At 51.4% G+C, this 15,584-nt stretch overlaps 1 protein-coding gene across 1 annotated transcript in view; it reads left to right on the top strand.

Moving 5' to 3' along the window:
• LOC131419945 (sodium- and chloride-dependent GABA transporter 3) overlaps nt 1-15,584 on the top strand; it is a 125,902-nt gene that overhangs the window by 60,969 nt on the left and 49,349 nt on the right. The window lies entirely within an intron of this gene.

Raw genomic sequence — 15,584 nt, 5'->3', positions numbered from 1 at the left:
TCACGCGGTGGAATGTGGAATCCGCATTCAATGGAACAGGAGTCTTGCAAGCAATTTCAAGTCTGTGGCTGTGGTTTCCGGCCACCCGGTTAGGAGAACTTGGGTGCAGATGTTGTGGAGCGCTGGTTAATGCGACTCAGCTGCACCTCCTCACGGTGAATGAAAGTGGGCGGTGGAGTGGCAACGTGTGCTCATTTCTGTCTCGGTTTACCACACGGTGAGGGGCCCTGAGGCTCAGGGCACCACCAGGCGCCTGAAGGCAGCATCCCGAGCTGCAGGCAGAACCCTGAGGAGGAAGGAAAGTAGCTCCTGACTGTCGGCCTCGCCCGCTCCAACCTCTGGTGGCAAAGGCTCAGTTGAAGAAGCAGTTCTGGAAAATGTGTTTCCAAAATCACTGGTCTGTGTATTTTTGTTAGGTCCACAAATTCTGCCTTGATCCGGGACAGATTTCCTGTTCTCTCCTCTGCTCACAGGCTCCCTGTTCCTGGTTCTCGAGGTAGTCAGTCGAGGTCTCGAGCGTCACCCAGTTTCCAAAGCTGGCTGCTCATCAGAACACTTGGGAACGTGTTAAAAATGCAGATTCCAGGCCCTGCCCCTGGAGATTCAGTTTCAGGGGCTCTGAGCTGGCACCTGGGCATCATCATTATTAAGAGGTTTCAGAGGGGATTCCGATGATCAGAAAAGTTTGGGGAAACCCAGTCAGCCCTTTCAACCTTAGAGCCCTGCACGTATACACACGTGCACGCACAAACACACTCACACGCAGAGCAGAGGTTAGGCCAGGCAGTTCACCGTTCAGACGGTCTGTGCCCTAATCATCCCGCTGTCCTGCCGTCTCCTTCCGTTTAGGCCTCGGCTCCTGGGCCAGCGCTGGCCTGCAGGCCTGTTCTGTGGAGCGGCTGCTTGGAGTCGTGGAAAACACTGGGCTGGGAGTCAGGCTGTGGGTTCTCCCTCTGGTGCTGCCGCTGATCCTGAGGGGCCTCGGACAAGTTTCTTCTCTTTCCTCTTCTGGGCCTCAGTTTCCCCACAGATGACATGATGGAGTTGAATTCCATCAGTGGTTTTCAACATGGATTCGGAGAACCCTGAGTTTTCTGTGAGCCGTGGGTGGGCAGACTACGACCTGCGAGCCAAATTATTGAGCCCTCTGCCCGTGTTTATAAATAGTCTTATTGGAACGCAGCCGTGTGATTATTATTTCTTTTCCATGTTGTCTGTGTCTGCTCAAAGGCGTAACCCAAAGGCAGCATTGAGTAATCGAGACAGACTCTGTATGACCCCCTGTGTTGAAGGTCCCAAGACCCCCACACATTCGGTGATTTACTGGAGGGGCTCACAGGACTCAGGAGCAGCTACGCTCTCAGACGTGGTTCCTGTCCACCAGGAGTGTGAGGAAGAGACACATCAGGTGCAGTCTGGAGGAATTGGCGCGCAGGCTTCCCACAGTCCCCCTCCTGCCGGGAGAGGCCGCACGGAACGTGCTCCTTCTTCCAGCATCGAAATGCGGCAGCCTGTGGGCGGTATTTCTGTCCAGAGGAGCCTGCTCAGGACTCAGAGTCCAGGTCTTTAATGGGGGCGTGCTGTTAAGTGCACGGGTACTTCCTGCCTGCGTGAGCGACCACAGTCCTCAGAATTCCAGACTCGCAGAGGGAAAGCAGGTGTTCACCGTAAATCACGTTGCTTGCACAAGCAGGGCAGGCAGGCTGGCACGGCCGAGTTCAGTGCCCCAGGCAAACAGAACAACCGTGTCACTTAGGACCGTCTTCAAAGCCAAGGTCTCCGACACCAGTCAAAGCCAACCCTGCAAGCAGGCCCTACTGGAGAGCACCCTCCAGCCCGCTGCAGTCACTCTTTCCTGCACACCTGCAAGACCTAAAATATTTACTGTTTGGCCTTTTCTAGAAAAAGTTTGTGTATTCCTGAGCTGAAGAACCCTCAGACCCCTGTGAGGGGAGAGCTGATGGGCTGTGACCTCCACTCCATTCATGTGGCTCTCTGCCTCTGCTGCCACCAGCCTGGTCCAGGCCACCACCGTCTCCCACTTGATAACTGCAGCAGCCTCCTAACTGGTCTTCCAGAAATGGCTCTTGACCCCTCTAGGCCACTGTCCACCCAGCAGCAGAGTGATCTTATAATAATAAGTGGTAATAATAATAAAGAAATATAAATCCGATGAGCACCTCTTTGCTTAAATCCCTTCTCAGGTTCCCTGTGGTCTTTGGAATGAGATCCAAACAGTGGGGCTTCCAAGGTCCTCCATGAGCTGCCTCCTTGCTGCACCCACTATGACTCTGCCCCTTTTTCAGTTCATTTCAGATATTGGCCTCCTTTCTGCCACAGGACCTTTGCACATGCTGTTTCTCTGCTAGAAACACTCCCTCTTTCTTCCCTAGACCCTCCTACCCCACTTTGCCTAACATCCACTCATCCTTTAGGACTCAGTTTAAACATCACTTTGTCAGGCAGGTCTTTCCCAACTGCCACCCATGCATACCGCCCCCAAGTATTCTGCGTGTATTTTCCAAAGCACTTATCATGTTTGCAGTGAAATATTTATATAATTATGTGTGTGTGTGTGTGTGTGTGTGTGTGTGTGTATATATATATATATATATACATATATATATATATATATATATATATATATAACGTGTATGATTCATTTGTTTAATGCCCATTCATTTGCTCAACAGGTATTTCCAGAGTGCCTACTCTGTATCAGAGATTAGTATAGGTACTGGGGGTATAGCAGTGGACAGTGGACAGAACAGGGATCCCTGCCCCATGGAATTTATATTCTAGTTGGGGAAGAAGGCAGTAAACAAAATGGGAAAGTAAAACATGCAGTCCATTAGCTGGTGACAAGGACCATGGAGACAAAGTCTGGCAGTGGAGAGAGAGTGCTGGGGGTAGGGCTGCGGTTCCAGCAGAGTGGCCAGGGAGACCTCTCCGAGGAGGCAGCTTCTAGCCAAGGGCTGTGTCTGCCTCGCCCACCACTGTGTCCCCAGTCCCTGGCTAGCTCAGTGCCTGTTACATAGTAGGTGCTCAATAAGTGTTTGCTGAATGAATATAAAAGCCAGAGCTATTTTGATTTTTGAAGAAAGATTCTGTTGCTTTAGCAAAAAGTCTAAAAAATTCCAGCTCACCAGATCTGTGAGCTGTAATGTTTCCTCATTTTCTATCAGTGATCCCAGGAAATGGATCTGAGTGTGTGTGTGTGTGTGTCTGTGTGTGTGTGTTCCCAAAAGCAGCAGTGACAGCCGATTGTCTGTCAGAGGGAAAGGGAGACAAGATCATGTCGCTGGTGGTTTTGGAAGCTGGAGTGTGCTGCAGGGAAGGCCCAGCATGGCTGGGAAGGGAGGCGGGGGCAGCCATGGGCCCGCTCTCAGTCTGCTCTCGGGGCTGAGAGGCTGGTAGCGGGGTGTACAGTCATGTTGGGTCCATGGAGGGGTCGTGAGGGCTCCTCAAACTGTGGAGGCTGGTGCATCACGCACAGCCTGTCTCTGTGTGCTGAGGGAAGAATCACAGTGCCCCAGCTGGAACGTCCACTCGACAGATAGATCCAGGTCAGAGAGGCTGAGCTACTTGTCTATGGCCACACAGCAGCTTAACAACCCAGTTAGGACTTAGAGCCCAGGGTTCCTGGGTTCTGGGGGGAGAGCTTCTAAATGAGGGAAGGTGAGGTCTTAAGAACAGAACGACAGATCCACACCACCTGTGCCAACCGTTCCCATTTGTGAACACCCCAGACCACGAAGCAGCAGGAGGGCACTGATTTCGATTCCTGCTTTGCTGTTACTGGTGGTCTGGCCTCGAGTCTGTCTCCTCACCTCTCTGGGGCCAGCCCCCTCTTCCCTAGCATGAGGGTCGCAGGTTGTACTTGCCTGCCCCGTCAGATGGCTGTGAAGTTCAAGTATGATGACCCAGTTGGTGGAGGAGTGCTTTTTTCCTTTTACAGTTATGTGTATATTTTAACGTGCATTAGAAAAAACCCGGGACATCAACATTAAACCATAACTTCATAGTTGTTATTGCTAGAATGAGGAGATATGTATGTGCACACACACACACGCACGTATACGTACATCTATGTGCACATATCATATATATGATAGAAAGCAAGGTCACTTGAAAGGCAGCTATAAATAAATATTGGAATAAACATGGACATGGAAAAACGGCACAGGTGGAAGATGGTTGGCTCCCGTTTAGGGTGCAGCTGGGGCAGGAGAAACGCCCTGGGATAGTGTCGGGACTTCAAATAGCGCGTAGTGCGCGCGAGACAGCCGAGGCACCGCTCTGGAGTTGGAAAGTAGGTCAGGGGAGCTCCGGCTGGAAGCGTTTTACAGGCGGTCGGTGAAAGGCTCTGTCCAGAGTCCCTTGGGAGTGTTCTCCTTTTCACAAGCCCGGATTTTTGTTTCCTGACTAATTGTCCTGCCTTAGTTCCTCATTTGTACTTCAGATTACCCCAGGAAGGAAAGTTCCCAGGAAGTGTCACTAGGCCTGGTGGCTTGGCTGGCCTGGGCGTGAACACCCTTGTCTCTTGGGGATGATCTAGAAGTTGCAGTGTTGAGGCCTCCTGCAGCTATGAGGGACTAGAGGACTAATGGGTCGATTCTGGAGCCACCGAGATGTCTCTCGTGGGTGGAGAGATGGGAGGGGGAGGGGGTCCGGGGGAGGTCAGAGGGCTGGTCAGAGGGTGAACTCCAGGACACACTCGCGTCTCCAGCCTCTGAGCCCCCCTGGCCCCCTGGGTTTCTCCACCCAGTCCCTGGGGATGGTCTCAGGTGGACTGAGGCCAGCAGGGGGTGGAATGAGCCCTTGACTGGGAGTCCTCCCTGGTCTATCGCCTCCATGAAGTCAGGGGTCACCACAGTCCTGTGTACCAGTCATCTGTCGCCAGAGTCCAGCACAGCTGTTCCTTAGTTTATTCCCCTGACATTTGTGGCATGCCTCTGTGTGCCAGATGCTCAGTGTGTAGGATGAATAGGACCCCCTTCTCCCTGAGGAGCCCATAGTCTGTGGCAGAGGGCAGAGTGGCACCTCTCCCCGCCTGTTTCTCTCCCTACAGGAAGAGGGAGGTGGGGTTGGGGGAGATCAGAGCTTCTCATCGTTCCTTTTGGTCTTTTGAAAAGAACCTAGCAGCTTGTTATTGATAATGGTCCTTGTGCCGAAGCTGAGAACGACTCCTGCCTTTTATACCTTGGAGCGGATCTAAAGTGGCTGCACCCTTGCCATCGCTTTCGCTCTCTAGCCTTACCAGGGGCTTCCTTGGGTGGAGGAGAGGGCTGATGGCAGATGCCCCAGGCATTAGACAGAACCCGGGAGATGCCTTCTCTCTCCAGCAGCCTGGAGGGCCAGGTGCTCCAGTAATAGCTGTGGGGTTGCCCATTAGCATCAGAGCTTTGCTTCTCTGCAGACATGTTTGGGGTTTCGTGAAGTCTGGGACCTGGACTGGGGGGGAGTGGCCATGCAGGTCAGCAGGAGGAGGGGAAGAAATGACCCCCTGGAAGCCTCCAGGTGCCTTCCCCGCCCCGCCGTAGGACGCTCTTCTCCCCGCTCCCCGCATCCCAACTGGGTGAGGAGGAGCTCCGAGGCAGCCCTGCGGCCGCTCCGTGATCCATGATCCAGAACCTCCATTCATTCCAGACCCCGCCCCGCTCCCCTTCCCCACTGCCTACGAGGGGCTCAGACACGCCTGTTTGCTGTGTCATTTACATTTCTGAAGGGACGTAGGGCGCCTGATGGTGCAAAGCTCTGGATCCCAGCTCCCGGGGCCTTAGACGAGGAAGAATTCCCTTTGAGGAGCCCTCCTGGCCCCTCTGGGCTTGTGTGGCAGGGATTCCGCATGGAGGCTGATGAAGTGTTGAGTGGGGTGGGTGGGCACATTCATAGCGGCCCCCTCCTGTCTCCAGAAAGGACGGAAAGAGAGCTCCCTGTGGAGAACCTGGGAGCCAAGGAGAATCCCGTCCTCGCTGGGTGACCCCGAGGTCGAGAGACAGAGCCAGGGAAGTTGCTCTAAGGTCTAAAGGGCTGTGCGCCATGCTGTTGTCTCCGTGAGGGTTTCCTGGCCACCTGGGTTAAAATTGCGCCCCCTTCACCCCCCACACATCCCGTCCACCTTCCGGGCTTTGGTTTCCTCCGTCACACCTGCCACCATCTCAGACACCGTTCATGTTGTATCACCATCCTCCACTCGCTACAGTGTAAGCTCCATGAGGGCAGAGAGCTGACCTGTGCATTCCCCGCTGGCTCTCCAGCCCCCAGAACAGCCACTGCCACACGGTGAGCACTCAGTAAATATTTTTGGAATGAATGAAGGACAGTTTCTGGCAGAGGCTGTGTGACTTTGTGTTGCAGTGATGCAGCATATACTACGGTTGTAGGTACACTCTCCAGAGAGAAGGTTTTGGTGTGGTGGAATCTGGTGTCAAGGGAAGGAAATTTGAGTCACTCTACTGCCATTGACCAGCTGGGTGACCTTCAGCCTGTGCCGTGACCTCTCTGGGCTCTGGGTTCTCACCTGTCCGTTGGGGTCAAGATATCTATTGCACAGGGTAGCTATGAAGCCAGCGTGCACATGAATGCAAGGGCACTTCTCCTTCTCATTTTTGGTGCTCGGCCCAGGGCGTGGCGCGCAGTGGGGCTCCAGGGACACTGGTGGTGTTCCTCACTTTGCCTCCATGTCACTGGCTCTGGTCAGGACGAGTCCGAGCCCCATAGCCCAAAGGGGAGGCGTTGAACTCAGAACTGAGTGCCTTTACTGTGGATCCAGTAAATTAAGTTTCTCGTCAAGAACTTGAAGCGACACAGCAGCTGCCTTCTTTGTCTCCTGGTGATTTGCATTCCGTGGTCTGTTATAACTTTCCAAACATCTATGTGTCGTCTCTGTCAGCCCTGTGTTCTCTCTGAAGTGTGAAGTGCTTCCACTCCAATTTTTTTCCCCTCAAATTTTTGTTTTCTGTCTTTTCAGACTTTGGGGAGGGAGGGACTCTTGCAGGAAATCACATTTTCCCTGCCCCAGATTCCTGCCACTCTCACTCCGCATTGTGTTTCAAGTGTGTGTTTTCAGGGCAAGAACAGAAAGGCCTGTCACGGATCCAGATCGCGGGGTCTGCTTTCCCAGGGCGTGCGCAAGTTCCCCAAGTCGGCCTCCTCTATGGAGGGAACTGGAGTCTGCAGCTAAGGAGTCCAGACCCTGAGGATGCAGTCGAAGGATGCCCCAACAGTGAGAGCACCTCAGAATACCAAATCTCCCTCCTCCCCACACCACAGGAGGACGGGTCAGGGCAAACAAGACCCTGGTGTAAAACCCTACCTGAGGAACCTCTTGGATGTGACCGTGGAGTTGCTGCCACCTGGTGGCAGTGTGCTCTGATCCCAGGCAAGGACCCAAGGAAAAACGGGCCTCTTGGCTGTTGGACTTTCAAAGCAAATTTGCAAAATTGACATCGACTTAGAGACATTGGGTATGATTTTGAAAATATTGCGAACCTCAGTGACGTGGAGGCTGCTCTCTGGGACTGAAAATCCCCCAAGGTTTCCTTTCAGTATGTTTGGTTCTGGGTTAGGGTCACTGCCCCCCCAGCATTGGTTTGTTGTCCGCTCAGTACCACTGGGGATGCAGAATCTGATCACACGTGGTTCTCGTCTTCAAGGAGATGACGGTCTCTGGGGTGAGACACATAATTAAGTCAGTGATTGCAGAGTGAAGGGCCGTGCTGGGGTTGGAATTCACCTGATACAGGTGTGCTCCTTCCAGCCATCAGGTAAACTCCCCAAGAATTAGAGACGCATTGGTGATCTAACATCATGCCCACCTAAAGAAAGGTAGTGAATGTTTCTCCTTCCTTGAGGTTCTGTGCGTCGCTGGGGTGCCTCATTACATTCTCTCAGCCACGGGTTTCCTCAGGGTGAAGGTTCCTGATCTTTCGTTCTTGGCTGTTTTAGCAGCATGTTATTAGTCTGCAGTCTCAGGGGATGAATAGCTGCTCGGGTACCACTGAGTGTGGTGATGCTAGTTATGGTTTCTTGGCGGCTGACTCTATGTTGGGTACTATGATTTACAAACTTGTGATTTAATTTATCCAATTCAGTCAATCAACAAATAGTCAGTTATTAAAAATTATGATGTTCTAGACCTAGGAGCTAAGTGCTATATGTAAGTACCCTAAATTCTCATAACCTATAAGATGGCTCCTTAAGATCCTGTGACCAGGAGAAAGGTCCTATCTTACGGGTCGTGTGGATTTTCAGACTTATGTCCTGAAGTTTTATTTATTTATTTATTTTTATTTTTTGTGAGGAAGATCAGCCCTGAGCTCACATCTGTCACCAGTCCTCCTTTTTTTGCTGAGGAAGGCTGGCCCTGGCCTAACATGTGTGCCCATCTTCCTCCACTTTATATGGGATGCCACCACAGCGTGGCTTGACAAGCGGTGCTTTGGTGCGCGCCCGAGATCTGAACCTGCGAACCCCTGGCCGCTGCAGCAGAACGCACGCACTTAACTGCTGCGCCACTGGGCCAGCCCCTGTGTCCTGAGGTTTTAGAGATGAAGGGACTGAGGCTCCGAGAGCTTTGAGCACTTGCCTGCTTCTTGCACATCTAGCACTGAACCGAGGTAAGTCTGACTTGGCCGTGTAAAGGATGCCGTGCGGAAACTCTCTGTTGTATCTGATTTTCGGGCCTCGCTCTGGCTCTGTCCAGCCCTGGGTTGGCAATCCTGCCTCTGGGGTCTTTGAGTACCTCAGACCTTCGTGACTGCTCTTCAAGAATCCTAGAGTCTCAGCATTGGATAGGTGTGGCCCCCACGCAGTGCAGGAAACCCCTCTGTAGTAAGCTGGTCAGCCTCCGACTGGCCCCTCCTGTGGCAGCGAAGACCCTCATTCTCACTTTGGGACACCCCACTGCTCACCTGGTTCCCAACGTTGAGGTAGTCATTCATTCTTTCTTTTGCTTATTCTTTCTTGACTCTTCTGCTCTAATTGGCAGTGCCCCACTTTGAGGGTTTCCACCAGGGTTGGACATACCAATATAAGTGCAGCCTAAACAACCAAGACACAAGGCAGCCTCCTCTGGGCTAATAGGAGAGCCTGTAAGGTGGGCTGCCTGCCTTTGCTCCCCACTGCTCCATCCCTCACCCAGCAGACTGAGGGAGCTTTGAAAGAGCAATCTTGGCTCGTGCAGCTTCCTGTCATTGTTCTTTGAGTGTATTTTCCTTTAATTCTTTGAGTAGATTTATAATAGTTACTTTAAAGTCTTTGCTAAATCTAACATCTTTTTTTCTAGAGTACGGATCATCTTTTCCCGTTTCTTTGCATGTCTGCTAGTTTTTGATTGAATACTGTGGACTGTGATTGAATGTTATGGATACTATGTTGTGGAAGCTCTGGATTCTGTTATCTTCCTCTGAAGAGTGTTGGTTTTTATTTTAATAGGTAGCTCAATTACTGGCTGATTTTATGGTGGTTCAACTTTATGTTTTCTTAGTGCAACTCTGTGGACGTCACAAGCTGTTTCCCGAGGCCCTCTAACTTAATAGGACTCAGTAGGCTGTAATAGGATTCTCAGCTCTGTCTCCCCTGTAGGTCTCGTCAGAGTCTGGCTTTAGGCTTTATTCGGATGGGTCTAGAGTAGTTCTTACTCTGGAGCAATGGTTCTCAACCAGGGACGTTTTGCCTCCCAGGAGACATTTGGCAATGTCTGGAAACAGTTTTGATTGTCACAACTTGGGGGGCTACTGGCATCTAGTGAGTAGAGGCCAGAGATGCTGCTAAACACCTTACAGTGCACAGGACAGCCCCCACAACAATGCATTATGGAGCCCAAAATATCCGTAGTGCCGCAGTGGAGAAGCCCTGCCTGAGGGCATGGTTCTTGCCCCTACAGGGAGGTCTTTCCGTGTCTCAGCCGGTACCCAAGGTGAGTACTTGGCGTTGACCAGATCTGTCCACTGCGGCAGGCTGGGAGCCTCTAGTGTCTCCGCTGCACTCTCGACCCCATGCCAGTGCTATCTGGAAAACCTGGACATTTACAGCCCAGCCATCAGCCACAGCCTCACGGGGGACCTCTACCTGGCCCTCTGGGTCTGTGGATTCCAGCTGTCTCAGCTGCCCCACACTTGCCCTACCTCCGTGTGTTCTGCTCAGACTCCAGCTCTCGTCCCCTGGTGGAGGGCTGGGCGGAGACCCCTTGGTGGTCCCCATCTCTCGGGGGTAGTGGTCTTGCCCTGCATGTTATCTATGGCCTGAAAACAGTTGCCTCTTGTATTCTGTCTGCTTTGATAATTGCTTTTGCAGGAGGGCCATTCCTTTACCAGTCACTCAGTCATGACCAGAAGCAGAAACTCTCCTGCTTACAACTCCCCTTGCACTAGGATTAAAATCCAGACTGCTCGCCGTGGCCAAGGCTGAGGAGCTCTCCGTGGCCTGGTCCCGTCTCCCACACAGCCCTGGGCATTGCAGGCTCTTTCCTACCACAGGCTCTGTCTGTCTGGATCACTGTTCCCCCAGATGTTTCCATGGCTGGCTCGCTCTCACCCTGCTGGTCTCGGTGTCAAAGTCCAGCTGAGCTCAAACATCCTCACTAAACCCCCTGACTTTAACCAGGCCCCTGTTTTATTTTATTCACGGGGCTGATGGTGGTCTGAAGCAATTGCATGTGTTCGTTTGTTGATGTGCTCACAGTTAGTCTCCCCCAGTTGGAATGTCAGCTCCGTGTAAGCAAAGAACTTGTTGTGTTGTCCACTGTGGACTCCCTGGCACCTGGCACAGAGCCTGGCACATGTTAGGCTCCCAGTCAATACTGGATGGGTGGGTGGATGGGTAAATGGGTGGATGGGTAGGTGGATGGATGGGTGGGTAGGTGGGTGGGTGGGTGGGTGGATGGATGGATGGATGGATGGATGGATGGATGGATGGATGGGTAGGTGGATGGATGGATGGGTAGGTGGGTAAATGGGTGGATGGATGGGTAAATGGGTGGATGGGTGGGTGGGTGGATGGCTGGGTAGGTGGGTGGATGGATGGGTGGATGGATGGATGGATGGATGGGTAGGTGGGTGGATGGATGGATGGGTAGGTGGGTAAATGGGTGGATGGATGGGTGGGTGGGTGGATGAAAGGATGGATGGATGGGTAGGTGGGTGGATGGATGGATGGATGGATGGGTGGATGGGTGGATGGGTAGGTGGATAAATGGGTGGATGGATGGGTGGGTGGGTGGATGCATGGGTGGGTGGGTGGATGGATGGATGTGGGTGGGTGGATGAAAGGATGGATGGGTGGGTGGGTGGATGGGTGGGTACCATATGGTGGTTTAGATAAAGGACTGAAAACAGTAAGAAGAGAACAAAATTATGTCCAATTGCATGTCCTAGAGAAGACTTTATGAAACAGGTAGCCTTTGATTCGATCCTTGAAGGATTGGGAAGGGGAGGCTGCTTGGAGATAAGCAAAACCCACAAAGTCTACATATATGAAGGAGATGGTGAGTAGTTCAGTGTGGCTACGGGACAGGTTTTGTGACAGGGAATCGTAAGAAATAAGGTTGAGACAGTAAACCAAGGCCCTTCAGTGGCAGCCTTGGGTGCCAAGACCAAAGAGTCTAAGACCTCACTCGGTGGTCAGTGGGCAGCTGTTGAGTGTTTCTGGGCAAGAGATCGCCTGGCGTGAACAGAGCTGTAGCTTCGGTGGATTACTCAGACAAGAGAGGCTCAGCAGAGCTTGGCGGCAGAGGGTTTTAGAGTCAGCACTGCATTTGAATGCCTGCCTCTCACCCACCCACTGTGTGACCTTGAGCAGATGACTTGCCATCTCTGAGCCTCGGTTTCCTCTCTTTGTAAGCTTCTAGAGGGCAGGGTCCAATCTTTTACACGTCTCCTGCCCCCTCGTAGATGCGGTAAGGTTAGAAGAAACAACACATGTAAACTTCTCCAGGTGCATAGAAAGAGCAAGGAAATAGAGTGAATTTGGAGGTGAAGGGGAGAGAAGTGGAGACACATATCAAATGGCCTTGATTTGAGGGCGGGCTGGGGGAGCAAGGAAGGAGTCTGTCTGCCAGGGTGGCGGAGGCTCTGTGTGTTGTAGGGGATGTGAGAAGCGGCCCTCCAGCTGTGCCGTCCCGCGTTTATGGGCAGATGTGGCTGGAGTTAGTGCCACTGTGTGAGTTTGTCCAGCTACTTCCAGAAGCCCGAGAGGTACCTCAGAGGAAGGAGGCAAAGAGATGTCAGCGAATATTCGGGATGCACCTACTGTGCCAGCCCTGACCACGCAGTAGGAGTGCGAGGGATGTTTTTGCCCTTGAGGATTTTTCCATCTCCCAGAGGAGAGAGATTTCACCGCAGTGGCCACAGGAGGGGCTGGTGCGAGCCATGGAGAGTGACGACTCCAGCCGTACCAGCCCCGGGGAGGGACGGCTGCGAGCCCGTCACCAGGAATTCTTAGGCCGTTTTGTAGAATTCCAACCTTAACGTTTCTTCATCCAGCAGGTATTATTGAGCACCTACTGTATGCCAGGCATGGGGCTAGGTCTTGAAATGTGTAAGGTATCCACTCTTGCCAGCCATTTGCTGGGCTCAGTGGGAGTGGGGTGGAGGGGGTGGCTGGTGATGTGTCCTAGGACAGCAGTTTTTAATTGGGGGAGGGTCTTTGGCCCCCTCCCCAAAGTTGGACATAAAATTTTGTGCATTAGGCATGTACTTTTCTTAATTAATAAACTTTTTAAAAGCAGTTTTAGCTTTCCAGAAAAATTAGTCAGAAAATATGGAGAGTTCCCATAGGCCTCCTCACCCCCGCCCCTAGTTTTCCCTATTATTAGCATCTTACATTAGTGTGGTACATTTGTTACAATTGATGAGAAAGTATTGATACATTGTTATTGACTGAATAAGTCCGTAGTTTACATTAGGGTTCACTCTTTGTGTTGTATATTCTGTGGGTTTTGACAAATGCATAATATTATGTTTCCACCATTACAGTGTTGTACAGACTAGTTTCACTGCCTTAAAAATCCCCTGTGCTCCACCTAGCCATCCCTCTTCCTCCCTCCCCTGCCCCGGCAACCGCTGATCTTTTTCCCGCCTCCACAGATTTGCCTTCTCCAGAATGTTGCGCATTGTGTAGTCTTTTCAGGTTGGCTTCTTTCACTTAGTAACATTTAAGGTTCCTGCATGTCTTTTTGTGGCTTGCTAGCTCTTTCTTTTTATCACTGAATAATCTTCCATTGTCTGGATGTACACAGTGTGTTTATCCTTTCACCCATTGATGGACACCTTGGGTACTTCCAAATTTGGCAGTTGTGAGTAAAGCTGCTGTGAACATTTGGGCGCAGGTATTTCATCACGCATGTTTTTCTTGAAAAGAGTCCCCAGCAGTCGGGATCCCTGTTCCTGAGCTTTCAAGCAAAGCTGCAGGTACCGTGTGGGGGTTCCCGTCAGACTGCTTGGGTCTGAGTCATGGCTGGTCCGCTTACTAACTGCGTAACCTCCGGCGGGTTACTCAGCCTCTCTGTGCCTTGATTTCCTCGTCTGTAAAGGGGGTTGTTGTGAGGATTAAATGAGAGAATCTCGTTCGCAATGTGCGTAGCGTTGTGTCCAGCACGTAGTAAATGCTCAGTAAATGTTAGCTATTATTTTCTTTAAGAGATGAATATGCCTTTAATTTTATTTTCTTGACCAAAACTTGAGGCATTTTTGTGATGCTGCATAGTGTGAACCAATTTGACCCATCCTCTCCCACAGAGTATGCTTTTAAAAGCCTATGGAGAACCGATAGGGCAAAAAGAGAAGACACAGAGGTTAATGTGAGCTGTTATTGTGCTGGCTGTCACTGTGTCTGTGGGCAGAGTTAACTGACGCCTCAAGACAGCTGTCGAAAACCTGACACCTCGACGTGTGGTCCGCAGACCAGCAGCAGCAGCAGCAGCCGTATTTGGGAGCTTGTTAGAAATGCAGGCTCTCAGGCTCCATCCCAAACCTGCTCCGTCAGAGTCTGCGTTTCAGCAACGTCCCGCTGGTTTGCATAACATGAAAGTTTGAGGAGTGCCGGTCTGAGAGCATTAGGGGCAGGTGAGACCTGTCAGACACAGCAGTGAGGACTGTGGTCAGAGTGGGCAGAGGTGCTGGGGCCGAGTTAGGTGAGCAAGAGGGATTTCCTGGGTGTCGGGGCCACCCACCTGCTCCCGCTCCACTCAGGGCAGAGGGAGGGAGAGCACGGTCCAGGATCCCTGCACCCGTCTCTCGGGACCATTTGGGAATGGAGCAGATCCTTTCAGGGACTGCCCACCCTCTAGAAGTACACTGTCCAACATGAGAGCCACAAGCCATATCTAACCATTTAAATTTAAAGTAATTGAAATTAAATGAAAGTTAAAGTTCAGTTCCTCAGTTTCACTAGTCATATTTCAGGCACTCCATAGCCGCATGTGGCTCGGGGCTACCACACTGGACAGAGCAGATGTAGAACATTTCTGTCATTGCAGGAAATTCTGTTGGACAGTAGTGCTGTAGAGGGAAGAAGGCCCAAGGAGCAGGGGCGTCTGTGGAAACAAACTCACATTACACAGGCTCTTGGAAGTGGAGTGGTGACCCCTGGCTCCCCAAAGACTGCTGTCAGTATTATGGGTTTCCTTCTTCCACCCCTAGGGGCCTGGTTATTTCCAGAAGAGCTCGAAGAATGCACAGTGAGGAATCAGGACCAGAGCTGTGGCCACGGTTGTCTCGGGCAGAAAGGGCTATATGTGGAGGTCCACCCTGTGAAGTGCGAAGAAGTCTGTGACAGCTACACACACAGCAGCCCCGGCTGGGAGGAAAGGGTCTGCCCCTGAGTACAGTGGAAAGACAGAAAATGTGGGGGCCCCATTAGCCAGCGTGGCTAACTAGCCTCATCCTCTTTCAGAACCAAAAAATACCATAGGACACAAATTTCCCTCCAAATTCCATCCCCCCATCATCCTTGCTTTATTGTGATCTATCACTTTTTAAATTCTGCCTTATTATTTTTTAGAGTTGATACTTCCTTGGATTTTACGATGTGTTTACCAATTTCTTTGCTCCTTGTTACTTTCACTCCTTTCTACTGGATTAAGTTTTCTTCTTGTTGAAGTACATCCTTTAGTAGTTCTTTCCACAAGGGCCTGTGGAAACTAAGCTCTCTTAGTCTGTATATGTCTGAAAAGATATTTATTTCACTGTCACTCTTGAATGGGAGTTTAGCTGGGTATGGAATTCTAGGATGGTAATTTTAAAGTTACAGTTTAACTTGGGTGCCCCCATTGCAGGAGCAGTGCATAGTCACACCCGTACCTGGCACTTCCATGTTGAGCCCTGGGCTGAGGGGCAGAGTGTTCTAACATCTCCGTCACTGTAGGACAGTCCCCTTCTGGCTCCTAGCTGTGAGCCCACTCAGCTTTTGGTCATGCCCAGGGCCTGCAATCTTAACTCTGTCCTTGGGAAGCAACTTTAACCGCAGCCTCGTGGGCTTCTGTGTGCTTGGATACCCCATGGGCTGCTGGGTCTGTTCTTGCTCATCTTTCAGCTTTGACTTCTCTCGTTTCGGGCATCTGGGAGAATTTTCTGTCTTCCTTT

This window comes from Diceros bicornis, chromosome 2, assembly GCF_020826845.1.
Source record: "Diceros bicornis minor isolate mBicDic1 chromosome 2, mDicBic1.mat.cur, whole genome shotgun sequence".
NCBI lineage: Eukaryota > Metazoa > Chordata > Mammalia > Perissodactyla > Rhinocerotidae > Diceros > Diceros bicornis.
Note: the sequence above shows the minus strand (reverse complement) of the source record. Positions and strands in the feature narration are given on the sequence as shown.